Below are 27,241 nucleotides of genomic sequence, written 5' to 3'. Positions count from 1 at the left end.
CAACATTTTATGTGGTTTTACCGTGGGAGTGCAATACTTTGAGGAAAAATTTAGATAAAATTAATTAGGGTCCCTTTTAAAAGGCTTTTATTTTTCCCCCCCAAACCAAAACCCATTGCCTTCGAGTTGATTCTGACTCATAGCAACTCTACACAGGACAGAGCAGAACTGGCCCATAAGGTTTCCAAAGCTGTAAATCTTTTACGGAGGCGGACTGCCACATCTTTCTCTCTCAGAGTGGCTAGTGGATTTGAACTGCTGACCTTTTGGTTAGCAGCACAGCTGAGCATTTTAACCAGATTATTTAATAAGATAACATGTTTTCTAAATTCGCAAGGGAGCAAAGAACACAAGCCTTTTTCCAATCATATTTGATGATGTAAACCTTTTCTTAAGAAGCAATTCCAGGCAACTGTATTTAATAAAATATAATATGAAATTATACACAACTTGTATAATCTTGGTTTGAAAACAAAACAAATCTCATCTTTAGCATATAACATTCCTGATGTCTTCTTATTATTCCTTCTGTAATTTTAAGTTTTAGAAATATAACTAACAAAAGAGTGAATATCTTATTCAACGCTTTACACACACACCCGTTGCCGTCGAGTCGATTCCGTAGCTCTTAACCACTATGCTACCAGGGTTTCCTTACACACACAGGCACATACAAATATATTTTTTTTTATTATTTACCTGGTTATTAATATTGAGCAGGCATGTATTTTTGTAGATTTTCCCAGAGTTTTCAGGCTTGTTTTCCATGTGATCTGAGCAATTGACTCACAAGTGTTCAGTGATCAGCTATGCCTTGATGAATATTAGGGAAATGTATAGGAGTTTTTTTTATTTTTCCTTAACATAAATAGAAGAAAACAGAAAATAAGAGAACAGACAATATCAATAACTTTTCACGTACTGAGTGCTACTTTCTGCCACTGGCTATGTTAAGTGCATCATTTATATGACCTCATTTACTTTTCACAAGAAATCTGGTGGGTAGATGGTACCATTATCTCCAAGTTGCAGATGAGAAGACTTAAACTTCTGGAGGTTAGGGTGCCTTAACTGTGGCCTCTCAGCAAGCAGCAGGGCAGGAACTGAACTGAGGCTCGCTGACCCTGGAGCCAGCATTCTGTGGTAAACAGTGGCTGTATGGCCTCACACCAGCCCTAATTTATGCAGCACTTAGAGGAAGGAATAATTGGGTTAGTGGACCTCATTAGTGAGTGATTCTTTGTCAGGGTAAAAGGCTAATGGAAAATCATGCAAAATATCGGAGAGGAAGTCTGCTGCCCAATTTCTTGACACCAAGCCTTGATATGAGGAAAAGAAGCAGTCCTAAATTGCCAGTGTGCCTCCATTCTCTGCCCTTGGGAAATCCTTGCTGTGTGGAGAGGAGCTAGTATAGAGATGCAGTGAGCATGTAATCCCCATTCTAGGAAGTCTGGGGTAGCCTTTTAACAAACTCCTGTGTCAGGCCATGGGGACATTGCCACAGTGGAGGAAGTTATGCTCCTACCCTTCTTTCAACAGCTATGGCTGCCCCAATGCACTCAAAGCATTACGGAGTACTCCCTCCAAGCCTAAAAATGAATGGGGACATAAAAAGGTATGGCAGAAACCCCAACCAACCCCAGAAGTATCATCATGGTGTTGATATATGAACAACTCTTACCAAAAAATCAGACCAGTTTACTAATACTTTCTACACATTCTCCAAAAGGTGTTCCAATTATTTAACCATCCCGAAAAAGAAGTTGGCTTCTATACAATTTGTTTCTATTTATAATCTTTTTCTCACTTGTTCAGTTTCTTTTGTTTTACTCTAATAGCTCATTAGTCATGCATTGTAAGCATTCTAAGATTAGATATCCTAAAATACCATCTTTTGAAACCATCATTTCCCCAATCTCCATTCTTTCTCTATCAGTTTTTTCACTGCCAAAATTCTGAAAATAGTACTACCACCTCCCCTGCCCTTTTTTCCAGTCTCAACTTAAACTCTTTATTATTTACCTCTTACCAATTTGCTGAAACTACCGTCTTTGAGAGCTCAATTCACCAACGACCTACTAATTAACAAATTCAATGGTCTCTTCTAAGTCCTTGCTCCACTAGACCTCTCTATAGCAATCAAAACCACAGACCACTTGTTCCATCTTGAAAAGCTCTTATAACTAGAAGAAGAAAATGACTGTTTCTTCCCCATAGAGAGACTGGGGAGAAGAATGGTCCTTGGCTAAGAATTTAATCAAGTACTTATAAGAAGAAATTTCAAAGCTTCCACCTGGTCTTAGTGTAGCTGAGATAGCAGCCTTTAAGAGGTATATGGCTCACTATTAGCCCATTTATTATCCCAAGTAAACCTTAAATAGTGCATTTAAAAGAGAGGATAGGATGAAGGAGAGACAGCATCATGGTACTACATAATGGGTCCAGGCTGTCTCCCTTAGAGTGATGTCAACTTGTGAGTCATGAGGCCATTGGGAAAGGGTTTGCTTTTCTGTTGTTTGAGTTGGAATTATTCTGTGTGTGTATAGGTGCATGTGAGAGCGAATGTATGTGTTTATTTGTGTGTGTGTATATAATTCAACAGACAGTAACTGGGGGAAAAGAATACTTGTGACCCTATCTGATCTCTGCAAAACCACTAGAAAGTCCAAATTTAAAGTGTCCAGGGTCACTTCTGAAGTACATGAAGGGACTTTTTGAAACAGAGGCAAGTACAGTGTTCTATTAAGGCCAACGTGTTGTTATTCTAGCCTGAATATGACTCTGTAGGTTGGCTATGGAAGGAGGACATTTTGCTTAAACCAGTGGAAAAAACAATGGGAACATCAACAAAGGGTCTTCTAGGAATTTAAATTCTTGCATGCTTTTCTACTGATCTATGGAAAAAGACACATGTATACCATTTATTTGTTAAATACCTTTTCTCATTGAATGATCTAATATCCCATTAGTTATGATGACAATTCATTAAAAACAATCTTATTATGTGTTGGAAATGAAATGGAAAAAATAACTCAAAAATCTTGAGACACATCAGGAATATTGCTGCTTCTTTACTGTCTGAGTATGATTTTGTGGGTTTTCTGTGTCTTAGAACTATTTTGTATTTCTGTACATTTTGAAGATTTTATAATTTTTTGAAGATTTTTTGTCCATAAAACTTTAAATTATGTCTGGTGGAGATGCAATTGATCATTGCCCTACGGATATTAACCTATTTTGCATCTATTAAACAAACATATCAGGAATGACTGCCTACGTATGTGTCTGCTTTTTGGATTCTCCTTTGAATCAGTTGTCACCTTCTGGATGACTTAAAAAATATTGAACACGTGTTCATTTTATAATTTTATGAAAGCCATGGTTGTATATAACCTCCTTTACAAAATATCCTTCAGCAACAGAAAAGTGGCTTGTACCCAACTCATCTGGGGCCCTGGTGGCACAGGGGCTAAGCCTTTGGCTGTTAACCAAAAGGTCAGAAGTTCAAATTCATCAGCTGCTCCTTGGGAATCCTATGGGGCAGTTCTACTCTGTTCTATAGGGTTGCTATGAGTTGAAATCAACTCGGCTGCAGTGGGTTTGAGTTTTTATTTGTTTTAATCTGACTTCTTCTAGGGAAAGTAGCACCCTCTTATGCAGCCTATTCTTGGAATTCCAGATAGTCTCAAATAATAAAGTTAATGGTGATTTCAGGTGAACAGATCAGAAAAGATAAAGGATAAACTCTCACCTTCGCAAATGTATACTAAAAATATGTTACCAGGGGCTCTGTTAATTAAGATGATAACTGAGAGTTGGATTATAGTGTCTTCCTTTTTTTTTTTGACATGACATTGTATTTTCAGTTTATTACTTATGATTCTATCTGTAGCTTTTTCCCAAATGCCTACTTTTACGTTATCATTTTTTCTTCATAATTTTATTTATACCCTGTTTTGATGGCAGTGGGTTTTGGTTTTGGGTTTGTATTAAATTCTTTATATAAAACACTCCTCTATATGTCTCTAGCCCTGTGTTTGTTATTGAATTCTCCACTTATACACTCCATTTTTGTTGGCATTTGTATGTATACTGTACCAAAAACTCAAAATCAGCATGGCTCACAAAGCATAACTAATTAAGCTGTTTTTGTTTTCAGGTGCTGTCAACCCTGACTCAAAGTGACCCCTATATACAGCAGAAGGAAACACTGTCTGGTCCTATGCCATCCTCATGATCTTTGCTATGCTTGAGCCCATTGTTACGGCCACTGTGCCAATCCATCTCCTTGAGGGTCTTTGTCTTTTTCACTGACTCTCTACTTTACCAACCATGATGCCCTTCTCGCTCCTGATAACATGTCTAAAGTATGTGAGACAACGTCTTGCCATCCTTGCTTCTAAGAAGCATTCTAGATGTACTTCTTCCAAGACAGATTTGTTTGTTCTTTTGGCAGTCCATGTTATATTCAATATTCTTCGCCAACACCATAATCCAAAGGCATAGATACTTTTTAGGTCTTCCTTTATCATTGACCAGATTTCCCATGCATAATGAGGTGACTGAAAACACCATGGATTAGGTCAGGGGCACCTTAGTCCTTAATGTGACATCTTTGCTTTTTAACACTTTAAGGAGATCTTTTGCAACAGATTTGCCCAATGCAATGCATCCTTTGATTTCTTGACTGCTTGTTTCCATGGGTGTTGTGATTGTGGATCCAAGTAAAATGAAATCCTTGACAACTTCAATCCTTTTCTGTTTATCATGATGCTGCTTATTGGTCCAGTTGTGAGGATTTTTTTTTCCCTTTGTGTTGATGTGTAATCCATACTGAAGGCTGTGGTCTTTGATCTTCATTAGTAAGTGCTTCAAGTCCTCTTCACTTTCAGGAAGCAAGGTTGTGTCATCTGTATAACACAGGTTGTTAATGATTCTTCCTCCAATCCTGATGCCCAGTTTTTCTTCACATAGTCCAGCTTCTCCAGTTGGCTCAGCATACAGATTAAATAAGTACGATGAAAGGATACCACCCTGACGCACACCTGTCCTGATTTCAAACCATTCAGTATCTAGGTGTTCTGTTCAAATGACTTCCTGTTGGTCTATGGACAGGTTCCAAATGAGCACAATTAAGTGTTCTGGAATTTCAATTCTTCACAATTTTATCTATAATTTGTTATGATCCACACAGTTGAATATCTTTGCATAGTCAATAAAACACAGGTAAACATCTTTCTGGTATTCTCTGCTTTCAGCCAAGGTCCATCTGACATCAGCAATAATATCCCTCATTCCCTGTCGTCTTCTGAATCCAGCTTGAATTTCTTGTAGTTCCTTGTCAATGTACTGCTGCAACCGCTTTTGATTGATCTTCAGCAAAATTTTACTTGCTTGTGATATTAATGACATTGTTTCTTAATTTCCACAATCTATTGAATCACCTTTCTTTGGAATAGGCAGAAATATGGATCTCTTCCAGTCAGTCGGCCAGGTACTGTCTTCTAGGTTTCTTGACATAGATGAGTGAACACTTGCAGGCTGCAGCCATTTGTTGAAACATCTCAATTGGAATTCTTTCAATTCATGGAGCCTTGTTTTTCACCAATGTCTTCAGTGCAGCTTGGAATTCTTCCTTCAGTACCATCAGTTCTTGATCGTATGCTACCTCCTGAAATGATTGAACGTCAACCAATTTTTTTTAGTACAGTGACTTTCTGTATTCCTTCTGTCTTCTTTTGATGGTTCCTGTGTTGCTGAGTATTTTGCCCATAAAATCATTCACTATTGCAATTCAAGGCTTGAATTTTTTCTTCGGTTCTTTCAGCTTGAGGAATGTCCACCATGTTCTTTCCTTTTGGTTTTCTAACTCTAGGTCTTTGAACATATCATTATGATGTTTTACTTTGTCTTCTTAAGTCACCATTTGAAATCTTCTGTTTTCCTCTTTTACTTCATCATTTCTTTGGTTGGCTTTAGCTACTCTATGTTCAAGAGTAAGTTTCAGATTCTCTTCTGACATCCATTTGGGTCTTTTCTTCTTTCCTGTCTCTTTAATGATCTCTTGTTTTCTTCATCTGTGATGTTCTTAATGTCATTCCATAACTTGTCTGATCTTCAAAGATTATTGTTCAGTGTGTCAAATCTGTTATTGAGATGTTCTCTAAATTCAGGTGGGATATACTCAAGCTCACACTTTGGCTCTTGTGGACTTTTTCTAATTTTCTTCAGCTCTAACTTGAACTTGCATACTAGCAATTGATGGTCTGTTCCACTGTCAACCCCTGGCCTTGTTCTGACTGATGATATTGAGTTTTCCATCATTCCTTTGTACAGATATAGTCAACACAATTCCCATTTATTCCATCTGAAGAGGTCCATGTGTATAATCGCAGCTTAAAAATATATTTGCAATGAAGAAGTCACTGATGTTGCAAAATTCTATCATGAGATCTTCGGCATCGTTTCTATCACCAAGGCTATACTTTCCAACTCCTATCCTTCTTTGTATTCAACTTTTGAGTTCCAATCACCAGTAATTATCAATGCATCCTGATTGCATGTTCGATCAATTTCAGACTGTAGAAATTGGTAAAAATTTCAGCTGAACCTCTATTGGACCAGACCAGACAGAAATTGCTTGTTTATGGAAAAGTATTATTTTTCCTGCTCTCAGTTGCCTACAACTTACATAGCTGTTGAATAGTTCAAAGCAATGAAAGGATAGACTCAGATAACGAGAATGCTGTACTGTATGCATATAATGCATATTTTTCCATTGAACCACAAATATTTCTTTATTCCCAATGATGTCAAAGTTCCTACATCACTGTAGAGCTCTTCTAGACTATCAGTCTTTTATTTCATATATTTTTGGATTTATCCCACACTATCTTAAATCCTATTTGGGATTAAAAGCTTTTGGTGCCTATACAAGCATACAGAGTGTAAGTCATACATGCCCCCCTCCCCCAAATATACACACATACTAGTCATCAGCCTGGGAATACAAATATTTTCTTCTGTTGTAAGAAATGCCCTGAATGTATCTGGCTCTTCCCTTTACCTTCTATTAAAAAACCCACACTTTAGAGAACATAAAACTCCTGAGAAGGGTCATCTATATAAAGCAAGGACTCATGGGAAGCATGTTATAAGAGAGAACACCCTTGCTCTATCTTAAAGAGTTTGGTAGTAGGGTAAAGCATTTCAGACAATGGATACTATGGAAACTGGACTTGGAAAAAAGAATCAGATTGCATTTTGGTATTTTAGTGTTGCTAGAGTTTGCATGGAAACCATGGTGGTTTAGTGGTCAAGAACTACACTGCTAAGCAAAAGGTTGGGAGTTTGAATCCACCAGGTACTCCTTGGAAACCCTATGAGGCATTTCTACTCTGTCCGATAGGGTTGTATGAGTCAGAATTGACTTAATGGCAATGGGTTTGGTTTGATTTTTTTTTTAGAGTAAACATTTTTAAAACAGTGAGTAAATACACATGAGATAAGAGAAGTGAATTACATCCATATCATTAAAGTCTTATATGCCTGCTTTCTTCATTCTTGGCTTGTCCCCAAAAGACAGATTTTCTCATCTTTATATCTAGTGGTCTTTCTCAGCTTGATGATAAAATATAATTTTTTTTTACATGGTACTGTCTTTGTTCTGTGCCGTCAAGTCAACTCCTACCCATAGTTATGCTATAGTGCACAGTAGAACTGTCTCATAGGGTTTCCTGGGCTACAGGAGAAGATTGCCAGGTCTTTTCTCCCCCACGCTGCTGATGGATTCCAACCACTAACCTTTAGGTTAGCAGCTGAGAGCTTAATCATTGTATCACCAGGGCTCCTTGACATAGCACTACTACATAACAAAGAAAATAATATAAAAACAAAAAAATCAGTGTAGTCTTCTCCTTTTAGGTACTGGGTCATATTTTTCAAAATTCAAATTGTATTTGAACTGCCACAAAAGTTAAAAGATATTTAGTTTCTTTAAAATTTCCAACTCTAAGCAAAAATTCTATAATATAAAATTTATTCACTATCATGTTAAGTAGGATCCAGAAAGAAGCATGCTAACTAATATAAGAATTGGAAGATTAAATATTATGCCCATGAAGATGAAAAAAGTGAGGCAACATAAATTGCCAAAATTATAGTGTCTTTTTTTAAAAAAACCAACAGAGCCGTTGGCTCTGTGATTCTTCCTTCCATAACTTGGACGTTGCTTTACTCGGAGAGCTGATTATTTGCTGCAAATGAGCATTCTAGACCACTTGTAGTTACATTAAATGTGTCCACAATAATGTAACCACAAAAGAGCAATCAGCCATTTTCTTTAGGATGAACCTTGAAAATGTGGAGAGTAGATGAATCATAATATTTTCCACTTGCCCATCCCCATCTATTCTTTGGTTTTCTCACCCTCCTATGGCCCAGGTCTACTCCTTTGTAAAGCATCACCAGGATTCCCATGCAAGTTGGCTTCTGGTTAGGATTAACAAGTGAAAAGTAGCAACAGGAGATAAGAGGGCAGGAGTAGAATGCAGGAATGAAAAGAGAGTCTCCATTCTCCTTTCTTTGCCTTCAGCTGCTTTCCTCCACTATGGGAGACTGGTAAATCACTCTCCCACTTGATCAAGTTCTCATTGGGGAATTATAAAAATTCATCCTGTTCTTTTCTTTTTATGCTTACAGTTAGTAATGGCTTTCTATGTTTCTATAATCTGCGTGACTGGCTATCCCTTATTTATTCTTTTAATCTTGGCAACAACTCTTAAGCAATCCCTTCATTATTAAACATATGGGCTAAATTCTGTTTCCTGCTGGGTGTGTGACCAATACAAGTGTTTTTCTTGTTTTTGGTGCAGTGAGGTTTTTTTTTTTTTTTTTTTTTTTTTCAAGCTTGTATGTTTGTTTTATGACCTAGGTTAGCATCTCTAGCCCAGTCTTCATCTTTGGTTGCAAGGACACTCTATTCCTTTTCTCCTTCTCATCCCCTCTTTTCTCCTTCCTCTACTTAAAAGTTACTTTCTCTGGAACTTATTTCAAGCTTATCTGTTATATTAATCCACCACAGGATTAAAATAGGTGAAAAAAGTTGATAACAGATGGCAGTGCACTCCCCCAGGTAGCACATACATTTCTGTTGAGCAGTGGCCACGTGCGGAATGTGCTGCAGTTTCAGAGAAGATCTGCGTCCAAGCTTGGCTCTGACACTAATTATTCTATGTTGCAAAGATGTATTGAAAACCTACTCTCTTTGTAGCAAGGATAGGCACTGACTGATCCCAAGACCTAAAAAATGATTAATTACCTTATTTCAAAGGAAAGAGGTTGTTGTCGCGATAACACAAGAAATTTCTAACCACTAAAAAGAATTTGGATTTATTTTTAGTCTTCTGTACTAGGCTTTATTTTCTTTTTATTTATCTTTGTTCCCATTCACTGATTTGTTTTTTTTTGGGGGGGGGGCGTGTCACTACACAGCTAATACTACAGTGCCTATTACTTAGTCATTATGTAAATGTGTATGAAATCAAATTAAATTTTCTACATCATGTTTTAGGTTGAAGAAGACATGTTCTAAATTCTTCCTAGGGAAATGTTCAGGATCAAATGGTTATCTGTGGCACCACAAAATCTACAGTCAGGTTGACCTCGTACGTTTAAATTGTACTTCCTTTGCATAAAACAATTAACTGTGCTAAGGTCTCTGGACTTATAAAGAAATTTGGAGAATGGTGAAAATGCTCATTCAATTCAGATTTATCATTAATGCAATGTAATGCTTAATTAAATTTTTTAAATTCATTCAAAGATTTGCATCATGCAGTCAATATTTCCACTGTTTTTTTTTTTGTTTGTTTTTGTCAGTGAATATATTTGGGAAATAAAGGATAAACTGTACACTGTTTTCAATTGGTCTTTAAGAGTTAATACAGCTTTTAAATTCATATTATCTAATATCTAGGATCATTTTACACAGTGAGTGGTCATATTCTATATTTTAATACTTCAAGATAATTTTGAAGGGGAGGTAAAAATTCTTAAAAAATAATAATTAGTTCATATAAAATGGTGTCATTCTTACAAAAATTGAAAAAGCTTTCATATGATTCCTCAAACATAATTAAAGTATCTGAGCAGTAGAATAATAGCTACTTTTGTAGTTGATCAATATTTGTTCAAATATGGATGTATAATTTTGCTGTGTGTCAAATATTATTTCATCATATGATTCCATTATTTTGGGGCTTTTTTTTTTTTTTAGATAGAAAATGAAATTAGTCACATTTTTAACTAGTTTGGTGTATTTTGTTGCTACTCTCCTAGGCAAAGGTTGACAGTGAAACAGTTAACTAAACACAAAGTTTCTAAGAAGCAGCTCTGAAGTGCATATGATCTAACATAATGTGCTTCACAGAAACTAGAAATTGGATTAATATTGCTTGTTCATGCTTGAAGCACAGAAAATTGCTCTAAGGCAGATGGATGAGAGTGAAAATCTAAAAATAAAATTCCCAGTGGAAATGAGGATTTTCACAGCTCAGATTGATTTCTTCTAGGATATAACTGTTAGGACACAGAAGAAAACCTTACAAAGAAGACATTTAAGAATATTATTATTAATGTATATAATGTGTTTGTATATATATGCATATATATAGAGAGAGGCAGAGACTCTGAGAGTATGAAAGATATGAAGTTAGAACTGTTCTTCATTTGTAGAAAAGTATCATTCTTTATCCATCTTACCTATTGATTTCATTAATCTACATCTATCAGCAGACTTTTCATGTTTTCATATCTAACCTAGTATGGTTTTAACTAAAAAAATGCAGTAGACTGTGGCATCATTTTTGTTTTGCTGTTTTAATAAGATCTAGATGTGGGATATAGTCTCCTGGTTTGTACTTACTAACTTCTGGAAAGCTTGGGTGTCTCTAAATGCTGCAATTATAATACCTGCAGAAAAATCAACTCAACTGTACATAATATGATAAATGATCACAGTGGTAATGAAGAAAAAAAAAAAAAAAGGGTGGCTCCTGAATTGAAATGTATCTAAAAAAGTGTTGCACTCTACATTAGCATTAAAATAAATGTGTTAAGTAATCAGATTTAGTATAGATGTTTTACTTTAAGGAGGGAAATTATAATACTATGTTTTTCTCTGTTTAATTCCAGAAATAAAACTGCTACTTAAAACTCAATAAATTTCATTAGTGAGAAGACTTAAGTGAATTGTTTCATTTTCTTTACATGAAAAAGAAGAAAATGCTTAAAAAGAATATTATGTTGCCCCCAATACCAAACTTGACCTACACCCAGGACAAAAATGAGTCAATAAATTATTCGGGTAAACTATATAAAAAAAAAAAAAAACAACTATATATAACCTGAAAATTTCCCTTTAAACCATTTTTGAGTGTATAATCCAGAGACATTAATTACATTAACAGTGCTGTGCTATCTGGACCATAATCTAGCTCCAAAACTTTTTCATCACCCCAAACCACTCTAATTTATTTTATAATGCTGTTTTTTCCCAATAAACTTTAAATACTTGAACTCAAAAATCAACAGAAACTCTTTATTCTGGAAGAGATTCTTAGACTATATTCAGTGATGTTCCCCTATTAGGCTTAAATGGAGCCCTGGTGCTGCAGTGGTTAAGAGCTTGCCTACTAACCAAAAGGTCAGCAGTTTGAATCCACCAGCTGCTCCTTGGGAACCCCATGGGGCAGTTCTACTCTTCCCTACAGGGTCACTGTGAGTCAAAATCGACTCCATGGGGGTGGGTTATTAGGCTTAAATGATGGAAATAAACAACTTGTAAAGAGTTGAAATTTTTCTTTCACAAGTTGGAATTTTGGCTAAATTGAATTGTTTTCTGCTTGTTTCTCCAATGGTTGTATAAATTAGCTTTAAGAGAAATAATAAAATGATTTTTTTCCCCCTTAGGCTGGGAAGAAAACAGCTTTGGGATAAACCCATAATGTTATTACGCTTTGAAGACTGGAAAGAAAAGAGAGTTGTCAGAAGAATTCTTCTCTAGTCTCAGCCTCCCATGGATTTGCTTGGTGACCTTCGATGTTACCCAACACCTCATCAGTAAATGAGGAGGATCAATATTTCCCAAGGCCCTTCTTGGGCTATAAATATATTTTTAGTGAAAGGATTGTGACAGTTGTTCTTCATTTTCACTGATAACACTGAAAAAAAAATGAAAGAAAAAGAAAATTGACTGACATAGCGTGAGGGCTTGGTACGTGATAAGAAAAATAAGAACATGAATAAACTCTAAATATCAGAGAGGACAATGGCCTAAATTTATAAGTAAGGACAAAAAGGCAGGTAGGTCCCGGTGGAAAACAAAAAATTTTAAAACAGTCATATATGACCATCTAAATAAGAGTTCAGAATTAAGTTTGATTGGTTGTAGCTACATAAGTAAAAGAATGAATACTTAGAGTTTTATGAAACTAGTATTATATGAACAGATACACAGGAAGAAAATGTCTTTAATATTATTACTGTGAAATCCTTAGAGAATTTGGGAGACTAAAGTTATTTGTTTCTAAGTCTTGGCCTCAATCTCTGTTGTTGTTGTTGTTAGTTGCCATCAAGTAGATTCCGACTCATGGCGACCAGTGCACAGAGCAGAACTGTACTTCACCAATAAATAAAAGCAATAATTTCCACCCAGGGAGTAGAGCCCATGTTCAACATGTTTACTCCATTTACCAATAAAATGTCTGCATGATTGTCTCCCTAATTCCAACAACTGCTACAGTTATCTCTCCTTCTAAACAGACAGCTGAAAATAAATTAGACCAAAGAAAAACAATTTGGTTTTTAAACACCCCATTAAAAAAAAGAAAAACAGCACCTCAGATTTTTTTTAGGAATCCTTACTTGTCCCTCATTTTTAGAAGTGCAAGCATTTCTCCTTGACCAAAAAATATTTTAATCACAGGAAAAATTATAACTGATTGTAAAGTGGTGAGGAGATGTTCCTTGGAATACTCATTGTGTTCAAGACAAACTATTTTAATTCAGAAAATAAAACAAACTTTACACCTAAGAAAGAAAATACCTTGGTTGCACAAATTTGAGAACTCTTGTGACTCTGAAGATTCCTTGTTGTGTTTTCTTGAGTCATATTATTCCAGTTATTTGTTTTAGATTGATTGAAAGGTACAGTAAATCACCTAAAAACCATTCGAAGAAAAATGAGCAGTCTCATTTCAGAAAACAATCATCAGATATTTAAAACAAATCTTTTAATGTATTAAGTGTAATACCCAGTAAGCTATTCAAATTAGTATTAAGTTAGTGAATGACTTATTAGCAGTAACTGAACACCTTTTAGGGTTTCAAAATATAGTTTATGCTGTAAGTCTCATCCATAGGTTTTTTTTTTTTCTATTAGAGAATTAGATTATTATTCTGTATCTAGTTCATGTGAACCCACAGTTTCTATGTATTATTTTGCATTTCTACATTCCATCCCTCTGAAGTTCTCAAAGACATTTATAAATTCTCACACGTATTTAGATATTAATAGGAAAAAACACTTCTACCTTGCCATAATTTTCTACTTCAGAAATCATTTACAGTGGTCTGAGTATTTTAAATGCCTTATGGGAAGAATATTTCTTTTCTCGAACTTGAAGGAAAAAAAGCGAGGCCCTACACTCAACCAAAGGCAAGATTTCTTTTGGACTTGGTTATTTAGCACGTAGGCGCATGGGCAGAAATAAGGGAAAGTGGCCTGGAAGGGCATCAACTGTCCCACAGCTCACACACTTACCCCAACGGGAGAGAGACAGAATTGCCTTTTAGCTACAGGGGAATTTAGAATCATCCATAAAATTAAGTTTATTGATTAAAGTCGCTCCGTTCAAAGGGACAGTAGATCAGCAGCCTCACATAGAATCACATGGGCTGTGAGAAGAGAAAGCACTGCAGTTATAACCTGGATTTTCTACCCTTTGAAGCTTACTAAAGAATAGGAATTCATAAAAACAACAAATGATAGAATAAGGGGATCATTTAAGGCAAGGGGTATACGATTTACACCTTACATTATCCTCCATTGTATGGATATACCACTTTATACATTAATTAGATGCTGGACTTTAAACTATTTCCACATTTTGGTTATAAAGGTCTTTGTGTGGACTTATGTTCTCTTTTCTCTTTGGTGTATACTTAGGAGAGAAATTGCTGAGTCATATGGTAATGCTATCTTCAATCATTTAAGGAACTGCCAATGGTTCTCCAAGCTGGCTGTACCATTTTACATCACACCTGCAATATACGAGGGCTCCAGTTTTTCCACAGGCTCACCAACACTTGTTATTGTCTGTCTTTTATTTTAGGTATCTTTTTTTTTTTTTTACACCTAGTAGGTGTAAGAAACCCTGGTGACACAGTAGTGAAGAGCTTGGCAGCTAACCAAAAGGTCAGTGGTTCGAATCCACCAGCCACTCCTTGGAAATCCTATGGGGCAGTTCTACTCTGTCCTGCAGGGTCGCTATGAAGTGGCATTGTCTGGATGGCAACAGGTTTGTTTCCCTAATGACAATTCACGTTGAACATTTTTCCCCATTTTTATTGGCCATTTGTGTATCTATTTTAGAGAAAGATCTATTTTAATTCTTTGACCATTTTCAACTTGGCTATTTGCCTTTTCATTGTTGAATTGTAAACTTTCTTTATAAAATCTGAATACAATGCCCTTGTCAGATACATAATTTCTAAATGTTTTCTCTTAATTTAGGAGGTTTTTTTTTCCACTTCCTTGACTGTGTCCTTTGATGCCTACATTTTTTTTTAATTTTGATTAAATCTAATGTATGTATTTTGTTTCTTTTGTTGCTTGTGCTTTTGGTATTTAAAAAAAAAAACAAACTCAGTGTCGTCCAGTTGATTCCGACTCATAGCGACCCTGTAGGACAGAGTAGAACTGCCCCATAGAGTTTCCAAGGAGCACCTGGTGGATTCGAACTGCTGACCCTTTGGTTAGCAGCCATAGCACTTAACCACTATGCCACCAGTTTCCTCTTTTGGTATAGTATTTAAGAAATCATTGCCTAAGCCACAGAAGATTTACTCCTATGTTTTCTTCTACAGACTTTATACTTTTTACTCAAAGCTTTAGGTCTATGACCCATTTTTGAGTTAATTTTTTTGTGTATGCTATTTTTTTTTTTTTATGAATAAGGGATTCAAATTCATTCTTGTGCATGTGGGCATCCAGTTGTCCCATCAGCATGTATGAACAGACTATTGTTTCCTCCATTAAATTACTTGACTATAAATGTAAGGGGAAACCTTGGTGGCGTAGTGGCTAAGTGCTACAGCTACTAACCAAAAGGTTGGCAGCTGAAATCCACCAGGCACTCTTTGGAAACTCAGTGGGGCAGTTGTACTCTGTCCTACAGGGTTGCTATGAGTTGGAATCCACTTGATGGCAATGGGTATAAATGTAAGTGTTTATTTATTGGATCTTAATTCTATTTATTGATTTATGTATCTGTCCATATGCTAGTACCACTTTGTTTTGATTGTGGCTTGTTTTAGGGCCTAGTGTATGGTCTATCCTTGAGAATGTACCATGTGAATTTAAGAATTTGTTTTCTGCTCTTGTTGGATGGGATGTTTAATTGATGTCTGTTGAGTCTAGTTGGTTGATATTGTTGCTTATCTTCTATCGCCTTGTTGATCTTCTGCCTAGTTATTCTATCAATTATAGAAAGTGGTATATTAAAGACTCCAAGTATTATTGTTGAATGGTCTATCCCCTGTCCCCAGCTGAGCTCAACTTGAGTCAAAGCAAATAGCCACTAGACTCTGAGAATGTTTTCCCGGGAGCTGCAAGTTCAGCCGAGATATTGACTGTGTCCTGGGGGTGGTGCTTTTAACAAAACCTCTGAAGAGCCCGAATCTCTTCCTATTGCATAACACTGCAGGGTTTTGCCTCCAGAACACTGAGCTCTCAGGTGAAATACCACAGACCACACTGTTGTTATATAATGAGGTTTACTAGCTTCTCTTAGATTGTTTTTAGCTTATTCTAGCTACCAGAGTTTTGAAATGGTTGATTTTAGTTGTTTGGCTCATACTTTCATTGTTTTAGAGTGAGAGTGAGTTCACCAAAGCCCTCACTCGGCCATTCAGAACTGTGTATATGATTATTGAAATATACTTTTATCTGTGAGGACAGAGTTCTTTCAATTCTGAATTCATGCAGACGAGTCTTGGTTCTATATTTCATACGCTTCCTTAGAAGACTTCATTTTCATTTTAGTTGGAACTTGAGAGAGTCAAATAGATCTGTCTTCTGGGAAAGTTACTATGTATTTTAAAGAAACAAACTTGCAGGGAGATGCTACAGATGAGCAGAGTATGTAGAAATAGTTAAGCTCAAAGAGACTGATTTCAATTAATGAATCTGAAAAAAAAAAAAATTATGTAAGTTACACACTATGATCAATATACCTTACTTGATGGGCCTGAATATTCACATCATTAATATGTTTCATGCTTTCCTTAAAGGCATATCCATAAATTATAATCATAATGCTGCCTGGTTAATAAGAAAAATAATAAATAATATTTAATATAGGAGCTATATTAGTTGTTATGTGCTAGGCTCTGTACTAAATTTTTTTTTCTGTATTATTCCACTTAGGATTCTCCAGTTAAGTGCTCGCTACTAACCAGAACGTTGGCAGTTCTTACCTACCCAGAGGCACCTAGGAAGAAAGACCTGGAGATATGCTTCTGAAATGTCACAGCCATGAAAACTCTAATCCTGTCAAAACTTCACATAATGGTTATAATAATTATTGACACTTATACACAAGGTAACTGAAAAGTGTGAGACATTAAAAAATGTTTCTTATGTGACTAAATATTTGATATTCTATTAGGGTAAAAACTCAGATTTATCTTTCTTTTTCTTATAGTATCCATTTGTAATTAGTCGTTTCTCAAGGACTACATCTGGCAAGTAGTCACATACTTGTATCAGGGAAACCAGTCTTCTGGAGAGAGCTGTATAAACACTCCATTCATGACCCCAACCTTAAAGTGCTCATCATTCTATATTTCTAGAACTCAGTCAATGCCACTACCACTCTTAGGTCAAGTAAGACAGAATTCTGGGAGCCTTTCTTGAAACCTCCCTCTCTTTCATATGTTACATCCAATGAACCATCAGTTAATTTGAATTTTACCTTCCAAATATGTATACATATTTTTTATTTTTATCTTCGTATCTATCTTTATGACCACCACCCAAGTCCAGACCTGCAACATCTTTTGCTTGGGTTACCTTAAAAAAACCAAACTCGTTTCCATCGAGTCAATTCTGACACATAGCAACCCTACAGAATAGTGTAGAGCTGCCTCTACACTCCAGGGAGTGGCTAGTGGATTTGAACTGCCCACCTCTTAGTTAGCAGCCAAGCTCTTAACCACTGTGTCACCAGGGCTCCAAAATCAACCTTCTAATTAGCTTCTTTCCAAGCATCCCTGACCATTAATCCATTCTTCACTTTCCAGACGTACTCATCTTTCTAAAATGTAAACCCGACAATTAAATCCCTGGTTTTAATGCTTCAGTGAACCCGCCTTTCATCCAAAAGGTAGTTGTAAACACATAGATGGTGTCATCGAACTCATTCAGGGACAGATTATATAAAAGAAGAATTTTCATAGAAATTCCCTGAGGAAAGGCACCTTTTACATTTTGGAGAACATAATAAATATTCAAAAGTCACCTGTTGGATAAATGAATAAATGAATGAAAACCAAGAAAAATGAGGAGGATGAGGTAAAGCGGAGGAAGTAAGAAATGGCACAGCTCTCTCCTAGATAATGCCATGGTCAAGAGAAAGGAACAATAACGGCATGGTGTTTTCACGAAGATGTTACGAGACTTACTATTTTTTTTCTTTTTGGTCCACTTCCATATTTTCTTCAAGATTATTTATTACTATCAGAGACAGAAAAAATGTACCTAAAAAATCGTGGAAACAGTCCTCCACTCTGGCCAAGGTTCATAATCCGTATGACATCAGGTAACAAAAGACAGTGAGCCTTGAGAGAGAGAAAACAAAGTGAGTCTTACAATTGCCCCAACCTGCACCCTTGAGGGAGTTTCCAGGTAACAGCATGAGGAGGAGACCACGTCATAGCCTGGCAGATTACCTGATTTGGGGAGGTGAAATTGGCCAGCTAGAATTTTGCAGGGCAGAGTTATGAGGAGAAGAGATACACAGAGAGCTTATGCTATAGAGTGTCTTCCTCAAGTGCCCAACAGAGTACTGCTCATAGTATGCAAGTGAGGAAACTCAATGAAAACATATCTCTACCGGGAACTTTTAACTTCCTTATTATTAACTTCCTAACTACCTGTCATGGATTGAATTATGTTCCCCCAAAAATGTGTTTATCAATTTGACTGGTCCATGATTCCCAGTATTGTGTGGTTGTCCTCCATTTTGTGATTGTGATTTTATGTTAAGGAAGATTAGGGTAGGATTGTAACATCTTTATTAAGGTCACATCCGCGATCCAATGTAAAGGGAGTTTCCCTGGGGTGTGGTCTGCACCACTTTTTATCTCATGAGAGATATAAGGAAAAGGAAGCAAGAAGAGAGTTGAGGACCACATACCACCAAGAAAGCAGTACCAGGAGCAGAGCTCATCCTTTGGACCTGAGGTCCCTGTGCAGAGAAGCTCCTGGTCAGGGGGAACATTGATGGGAAGGCTGGTGGAGAGAGAAAGTCTTCTCTTGGAGTTGATGCCCTGAATTTGGACTTTTAGCCTACTTTACTGTGAGGAAATAAACTTCTCTTTGTTAAAGCCATTCATTTGTGGTATTTCGGTTATAGCAGCACTAAATGACTAAGACACTACCCTAAAAGGGAGCTTTCTGGTAGAAGACTAGAACTTCTTGCTAAAGTGTTCCTCCCTATTACTAATGAATCAGTATTTCTCGGTCAGTACTTTCTTTCTACTCTGGAATGATTTCAAGATTTAAGAATTTCATTTATAGGATCAGAGTGCAGTAATGAAAGGCATTAGTTCCACATTCTACCTCCCTGCAAACTCTTGAAGCATAGTATTGTGAAGTAAATGCTAAGTTCTTTTCTTGCACAAGATAAGTAAATTACTGTGGCCTCTAGGGAGTGAGAAGATATAACATGTCATCTTCTCATAAAATTTGCACAGTTAATAGTAAATCCATCTCATGCTACTAAAAAAACTACATCTAATTGAATGCCAATAAATAAAATGTAGTATAAAATGTTCTTTTAGTGATAGTATGTTTCATTTTTTTTAGGTTGTATTTTTAATTTTTTTATTGTACTTTAGATGAAAATGTGTTTCATGATTTTAAGCTCAATTTTTACTTTCATTAAAATGTATGAGAGATAATATACTCCATCTCGGTAAATAGCATAAAATAAAATAAATTGTGATGAACATTCATTGCCATACATTGCATTTTTTAAGACAGGAAAAGTAGTATTCATCTTATCACTTTTCCTTTAATTAAATAGAGTGTAATGTGGCATTTCTCTGAGATAGTTTAGAGAAATTATGCATAAAAGAAATTTAAAATATATGAAAAGTTATAATATTACTGTACTAAAATTTAAATTTAAAAAAGGAATTTTACAAATCATAGAATCATACAAACCATAATATAAAGTGTTAAACCATCTATTTGCAACAAATGCATCCATATATGTCAAAACTAAATATATATGTATATTTGGCTTATATGTATATTAATTCTAATATAAAATTCTAAATATTAAGATGGGCTCTCATTAGATAGCTTTCAAGTTCAGAATTACTGTCATAGAAAATATGCAATGGTGAATACAATTACCTGCCTTACAGTACCTGTTCATGTCAGAAGAAATATGGGAGAGGATAACCTCTGAATTTGCTGGAATGGCAGGAGTGCACATGCAGAGAGGAGACCATTCACTAAGTCTTTTAATATATCTGTGCAAGGTCACATCCATCCTGTGGCTGACAATGATCCACATGCTGTATTACATAGGCTATCTCAGGTACAATTCTAATTTCTGAGAGAAAAAAGAATACTTTTCAGTTTTTAACCTGGTGTTTCGGGAAGCGCTAAATCACTATTTCGAGAAGTGCTCATTCAATTTAATAAGAGCATTGGAAAATCAGGTGGAGAAAAATTTCTAGGAAAGAGAAAAAACAATAACTACCAATTTATATGTATATAAAATATTAAGAAAAGGAACTAAAATTAGAGCATCAGGCATATTGGAAAGTTCTCCCATCAGTAGAACAAAAAGAAAGAGGAGAAAAGCATAATAAATATAAACAGACTAAAATGATGGAAGTAATTTATCTAAGAAATAGTGTGAAAATAAAGCAAACATCAAAACACAAAAATTAGGTGCTCAAACTCCTACCATTGTCTTCATACTCCAGACAGCAGAAAGGAGGAAGGACATGAGTGCGCAGGGCATCCATACACTTCTCCACTGCATTACATTCACTAAAAGTTTCTGGCCCCTCTTAACTGCATTTCACTAGCCAGATATGGCTAAATTTCTTGCTTCAAGGGAGACAAGAGCAATCCATTCATGTAACAAGAAAATTCTTAATGCTGAAGAAAGAAAAATTATAGAAGAAAGGAACGTACTTCATATTATTATGGAAATTATACACTCCATTGCTGAGCTGTGAATAATATTTACATTCTCTTAAAATGTTAACAGTGAATAATGATTTACCAAAAGCTGTGACCCATGATTTGTGGGAGATTGGCACTATGTGTTGAGATATCATTAGCGTGCTAAAGCCCCATCTTCCCTTACAGTTATTATATGTTATACCTAAAAATTAAAACATAATAATAGCATTGCTAATCGTATAAGAGAAAAAAAAAAAAAATGGAAAAAACAGCTAAAGGGATCAAAAATTGCTCCCTCTAGAAAAGGACTTAGTAGTAGCTATTTTATTTCATGGTAAGCTTTTAATTTTTAAGTTTGTTAAGTGTATAATTTCTCAAGGAAATATTTAAAAAGTCAATAAACTATTTAAAAATAGATAGTATTAATGTTTTGATCGTTTGAAAGAGGTTTTAGAATTACTCGCAGGTAGTGCTAGAGTCAGAGTCTGCACGGTCTTGAGGTATTAGATTTGGTGCACTTATTACAGACAAGAGCGGTGACTATGGGTGTTAATGAATCCCTGGCGGTGCAGTGGTTAAGAGCTACGGTGAGCTACAGCTGCCAGCCCAAAGCATGGCATTTCAAATCCACCAGCCACTCTTTGGAAACCCTACGGGGCAGTTCTAATTTGTTCTATAGGGTCGACGCTACCAGTCAGAATTGACTCGAGGGCAACGAGTTCTTATGGGTATTAACAGCTGAATATTGTTGGATGCTAAGAGGTTATGGAACTATGAAGCAAGTTACCTTGTGGATGATACTAACGTCACCCAGATTAATGACAGAAGGAGGAAAAGATTAAAAAAAAAAAAAAAAAAAGGGAGAGCAACCAGGTCGGAGATGACAACTACACAGGGAAGTGCTGAATGAAATAATCAGTTGACATGAGTGTCAAACGAACTCTGAGTTTTGAAGGAGGAAGGTAAGAAAATGATCCAAAAGCGGGAATGGAGAACAAGGAGTCCTGGTGGCACCATGGTTAAGCCCGCTAACCAAAAGTACAGCAGTTCGGACCCACCAGCTGCTCCCTGTGAGAAAGATCTGGGATTCAGCTTCCATAAAAATGCACTGCTTTGGAAACCCTATGGGGCCTTTATACTCCGTTCTATAGGGTCAGTGTGAGTCCGAATCAACTCGATGGCAATGGGTTTAGTTTTTTTTTAGTTTAATGGAGAACAGTATGAATCCCATACCTCACCACTAAGCCCTGAGTTTCATAAGTTAGGGGAAAAAAAAATGAGTGTCTACTTGAGAGAGCTGCAGAGGAGATGGAATCTTCCACAGAAACCCAGATTTAATCAGGAAAAGAATGTGAACATTCAGAGAGCAGGCTGAGGCTTAAAGGAAGTTGCTTAGGATACAAAATAGAACATAAATTTCAGAACTGGGGTTTGCAAAAAATTATGGGGATTTGAATTGGTTGATACAAAAATGAAGTGGAAAATTGGACATCTGGTGAAAACTTCAGTAAAAAGAGAAGTGAGGCATTATGGAGTTAACACCTATATCATAGATAAAGCTGAGCAAGTATTGCAGGTGCCATATTCTACAAAAGTCATGAAGACACTGGTTGACTGTTAACTTTCGAGAAAGAGCTACGCTGGAGTTTGAGGTAGTACAGGTGACAAAGGTAATTACCTTAGCGTTCAATAAATTTAAGTGGTTTACAAATGAAGCCATGGTGGAATTTATAAAAACTCAAAATTATCTGAAAACATTATTATGAATGAACAGGAACTAAGATTGTTATAAAAAATCTGTTATACAGTGAGCTATGTTAAAGAAGATAGATCAGAAAAGAGAGGTCATGCAACCAAAAGAGACAGAAAAGGAAAAGGATTACATAATACCCAGTAATGCCACTTTTGTAAAATATCTTGAGCCTTTATCTTGTAATTGAGCCAGGCTCTCCCGCACCCGGGGTCAGAAAAAAAAAAACAGGGGGCAGAAAATCAAACGGAATGTAAATAGCACTGAAAGGGAACGTCGTTGGCATGGATTAAATAAAGTTCGTTATAATTTTGTTGAAGGGCCGCCTTTGTCTTTACCTAGCATTCAGCTTCCTTTGCCCTCAATATATAAGATGCCTGCAAGCTTCTTAATAACCATTGACTAACAACACAAGGCCCAAGTAATACATTGAATTTCAATGTACAGAAAGAATTGTTTTTATTAGCTGACAACAGAGCCTAGCACAAAGTCTTAACAGCAGCCAGGTAAAGCTCTTGAGTGAATGGAAGTACACTTCTCTTTCCTTGGCTTCCTAGATAGGAATCTTGTCGCTGCCTCTGGAGGCTGGCTAAGAGAACCGAGCCCACTCTTTATTGATATATTATCTTAATATTATTAAAGGCGTTGCACAATTATTTTTAACCCTTAAATGCCTACTCCCCCACGTGTCTGTCAGTTTGTCGTACTGTGGGGGCTTGTGTGTTGCTGTGATGCTGGAAGCTATACCACCAGTATTCAGATACCAGCAGGGTTACCCATGGAGGACAGGTTTCAGCTGAGCTTCCAGACTAAGACAGACTAGGAAGGACCCGGCAGTCTAATTCTGAAAAGCATTAGCCAGTGAAAACCTTATGAATAGCAGCAGAACATTGTCTGATATAGTGCTGGAAGATGAGCCCCCCAGGTTGGAAGGCACTCAAAAGAGGACTGGGGAAGAGCTGCCTCCTCAAAGTAGAGTCAACCTTTATGATGTGGATAGAGTAAAGCTTTTGGGACCTTCATTTGCTGATGTGGCACAACTCAAAATGAGAAGAAACAGCTGCAAACATCCATTAATAATCGGAACCTGGAATGTACAAAGTATGAATCTAGGAAAATTGGAAATCGTCAAAAATGAAACAGAACGCATAAACATCGATATCCTAGGCATTAGTGAGCTGAAATGGACTGGTATTGGCCATTTTGAATTGGACAATCGTATAGTCTACTATGCTGGGATTGAACAACTCGAAGAGGAATGGTGTTGCATTCATTGTCAAAAAGAACGTTTGAAGATCTATCCTGAAGTACAATGCTGTCAGTGATAGGATAATATCCATATGCCTACAAGGAAGACCAGTTAATACAACTATTATTCAAATTTACACACCAACCACTAGGGCCAAAGATGAAGAAATAGAAGATTTTTATCAGCTGCTACAGTCTGAAATTGATCGAACATGCAATCAAGATGCATTGATAATTACTGGTGATTGGAATGCAAAAGTTGGAAACAAAGAAGAAGGATCAGTAGTTGGAGAATATGGCCTTCGTGATAGAAACAATGCCAGAGATCGAATAAAAGATTTTTGCAAGACCAATGACTTCTTCATTGCAAATACCTTCTTTCACCAACATAAACGGCAACTATACACATGGTCCTCTCCAGATGGAACACACAGAAATCAAGTTTACTACATCTGTGGAAAGAGCTGATGGAAAAGCTCAATATCATCAGTCAGAAAAGGCCAGGGGTCAAGTGTGGAACAGACCATCAATTGCTCATATGCAAGTTCATCCATGAAGAAAGCAAGAGGTCACAGAAAAGACAGGAAAAAAAGAAAAGACCAAGATGGATGTCAGAGAAGACTCTGAAACTAGCTCTTGAGCATCGAGCAGCTAAAGCAAAAAGGAGAATTGATGAAGTAAAAGAACTGAACAGAATTTCTCAAAGGGCCTCTAGAGAAGACAAAATAAAGTATCATAATGACATGTGCAAAGAACTGGAGATGGAAAACCAAAAGGGAAGAACACGCTTGGCATTTCTCAAGCTGAAAGAACGGAAGAAAAAATACAAGCCTCGAGTTGCAATAGTGAAGGATTCCATGGGGAAAATATTAAACGATGCAGGAAGCCTCAAAAGAAGATGGAAGGAATACACAGAGTCATTATACCAAAAAGAATTAGTTGATATTCAACCATTTCAAGAGGTGGCATTTGATCAGGAACCAATGGTACTGAAGGAAGAAGTCCAAGCTGCTCTGAAGGCATTGGTGAAAAACAAGGCTCCAGGAATTGATGAAATATCAATTGAGATGTTTCAACAAACAGATGCAGCGCTGGAGGTGCTCACTCGTCTATGCCTAGAAATATGGAAGACAGCTTCCTGGCCAACTGACTGGAAGAGAGCCATATTTATGCCTATTCCCAAGAAAGGTGATCCAGCCAAATGTGGAAATTATAGAACAATATCATTAATATCACAAGCAAGCAAAATTTTGCTGAAGATCATTCAAAAAGGCTGCAGCAGTATATCGACAAGGAACTGCCAGAAATTCAGGCTGGTTTCAGAAGAGGACGTGGAACCATTACTGATGTCAGATGGATCCTGGCTGAAAGCAGAGAATAACAGAAAGATGTTTACCTGTGTTTTATTGACTATGCAAAGGCATTCAACTGTGTGGATCATAACAAACTATGGATAACACTGCGAAGAATGGGAATTCCAGAACACTTACTTGTGCTCATGAGGAACTTTTACATAGATCAAGAGGCAGTTGTTCAGACAGAACAAGGGGATACTGATTGGTTTAAAGTCAGGAAAGGTGTGCGTCAGGGTTTTATTCTTTCACCATACCTATTCAATCTGTATGCTGAGCAAATAATACGAGAAGCTGGACTATATGAAGAAGAACTGGGCATCAGGATTGGAGGAAGACTCATTAACAACCTGCATTATGCAGATGACACAACCTTGCTTGTTGAAAGTGAAGAGGACCTGAAGCTCTTACTAATGAAGATCAAAGACCACAGCCTTCAATATGGACTGCACCTCAACATAAAGAAAACAAAAATCCTCACAACTGGACCAATGAGCAACACCATGATAAACAGAGAAAAGATTGAAGTTGTCAAGGATTTCATTTTACTTGGATCCAGAATCAAGAGCCATGGAAGCAGCAGTCAAGAAATCAAAAGATGCATTGCATTGGATAAATGTGCTGCAATGGACCTCTTCAAAGTGTTGAAGAGCAAAGATGTCACCCTGAAGACTAAGGTGTGCCTGACTCAAGTCATGGTATTTTCAATCACATCGTATGGATGTGAAAGTGGACAATGAATAAGGAAGACCAAAGAAGAGTTGATGAATTGTGGTGTTGGCAAAGAATATTGACTATACCGTGAACTGCCAAAAGAACGAACAAATCTGTCTTGGAAGAAATGCGGCCAGAATGATCCTTAGAGGCAAGGATGGTGAGACTGCGTCTTACATACTTTGGACATGTTGTCAGGAGGGATCAGTCCCTGGAGGAGGACATCATGCTTGGCCGAGTACAGGGTCAGCGGAAAAGAGGAAGACCCTCAACGAGGTGGATTGACACAGTGGCTGCAACAATGAGCTCAAGCAAAACAACGATTGTAAGGATGGTGCAGGATCAGGCAGTGTTTCGTTCTGTTGTGCGTAGGGTCGCTAGGAGTCAGAACTGACTCAGCAGCACCTAACAACAACAACAAACGCCTACTGATATCAAAAGGTAAATACGTATTTTCAGATTTATTTCTCTGTTCCTGAATGATAGCATGAATGAAAATAGCATTTTCAGATTTCACAGTTCTCTGAAGTAAAAAAAAATGTGGGCTTGCCTACCATGAAACCCTACTTCTCAAAAAGGCATTCCTTTCTGGGACATCACTCAAGCCTGCAACAAGTGTATCGGTACGTTATTCAACACCAGATAAGTCTCGATATAATTCTAAACTCTGTTCTGAATAGAATGAGCATATGGAGTTTCTCTTTCTATAGAAAGAAAAAACACTATATTAATAGAGTTATTTAGAAAGAGGATGCTAATGAAGAGCTAATGTATTTGAGAAAAGGCATTGCAAGAGTGCGGCTGGTAAGCTCTTTGGCTCCTCTTACTTCACCCACATAGAGAGTGCCATAACTTGTTTCAGAGATTGAAAAAGCAGAAGTTTATGTAAATCAACACAAGCTCTACATCTCTCATAATACTGAAAGAGAATCCTAGATATCAGAGCTTCATCCAGTCCAATATCAAGAACAAGAATATTCCTATTTTAGAAATGTTTGCTTAGCTAGATTTGAAGGGAAAAAATGATTTTTTTGATAGAACATTCATGCCTTAATTCCCACACAAAAATGTTTCTGCCATAATCAAAAGTCTGCTGGCACCTCTCCCCACAGAAAAGGAAAGAATATACAAACTTACCTGAACTAAAGGAGGAGACGTGAGAGATGAACAACTGGAATGCATTTTTCTTGAGTGTTTGAATAAAATAACCAGTCAACCATGTAATATACATCATTTTTCAAACTTCTGAAAAATATAAAAAACAAACTTGAAGTCATGAAACATTTTTTCTTTCCTTAATACTAAACATTTGGCAAATAAGGCAAATAGTGCACCAGAAAATCCTGACAATTATGGAAAATTACATGTTTTAAGAATTCGCAATTTAACGCAGGGCTTGTTTTGCTTCAGCGTCTTTTATGAGAGCTACTATAGTTTCTTAATTATGGGACACAGGGAATCTGGCCC

This window comes from Elephas maximus, chromosome 14 (assembly GCF_024166365.1).
Source record: "Elephas maximus indicus isolate mEleMax1 chromosome 14, mEleMax1 primary haplotype, whole genome shotgun sequence".
NCBI lineage: Eukaryota > Metazoa > Chordata > Mammalia > Proboscidea > Elephantidae > Elephas > Elephas maximus.
Note: the sequence above shows the minus strand (reverse complement) of the source record.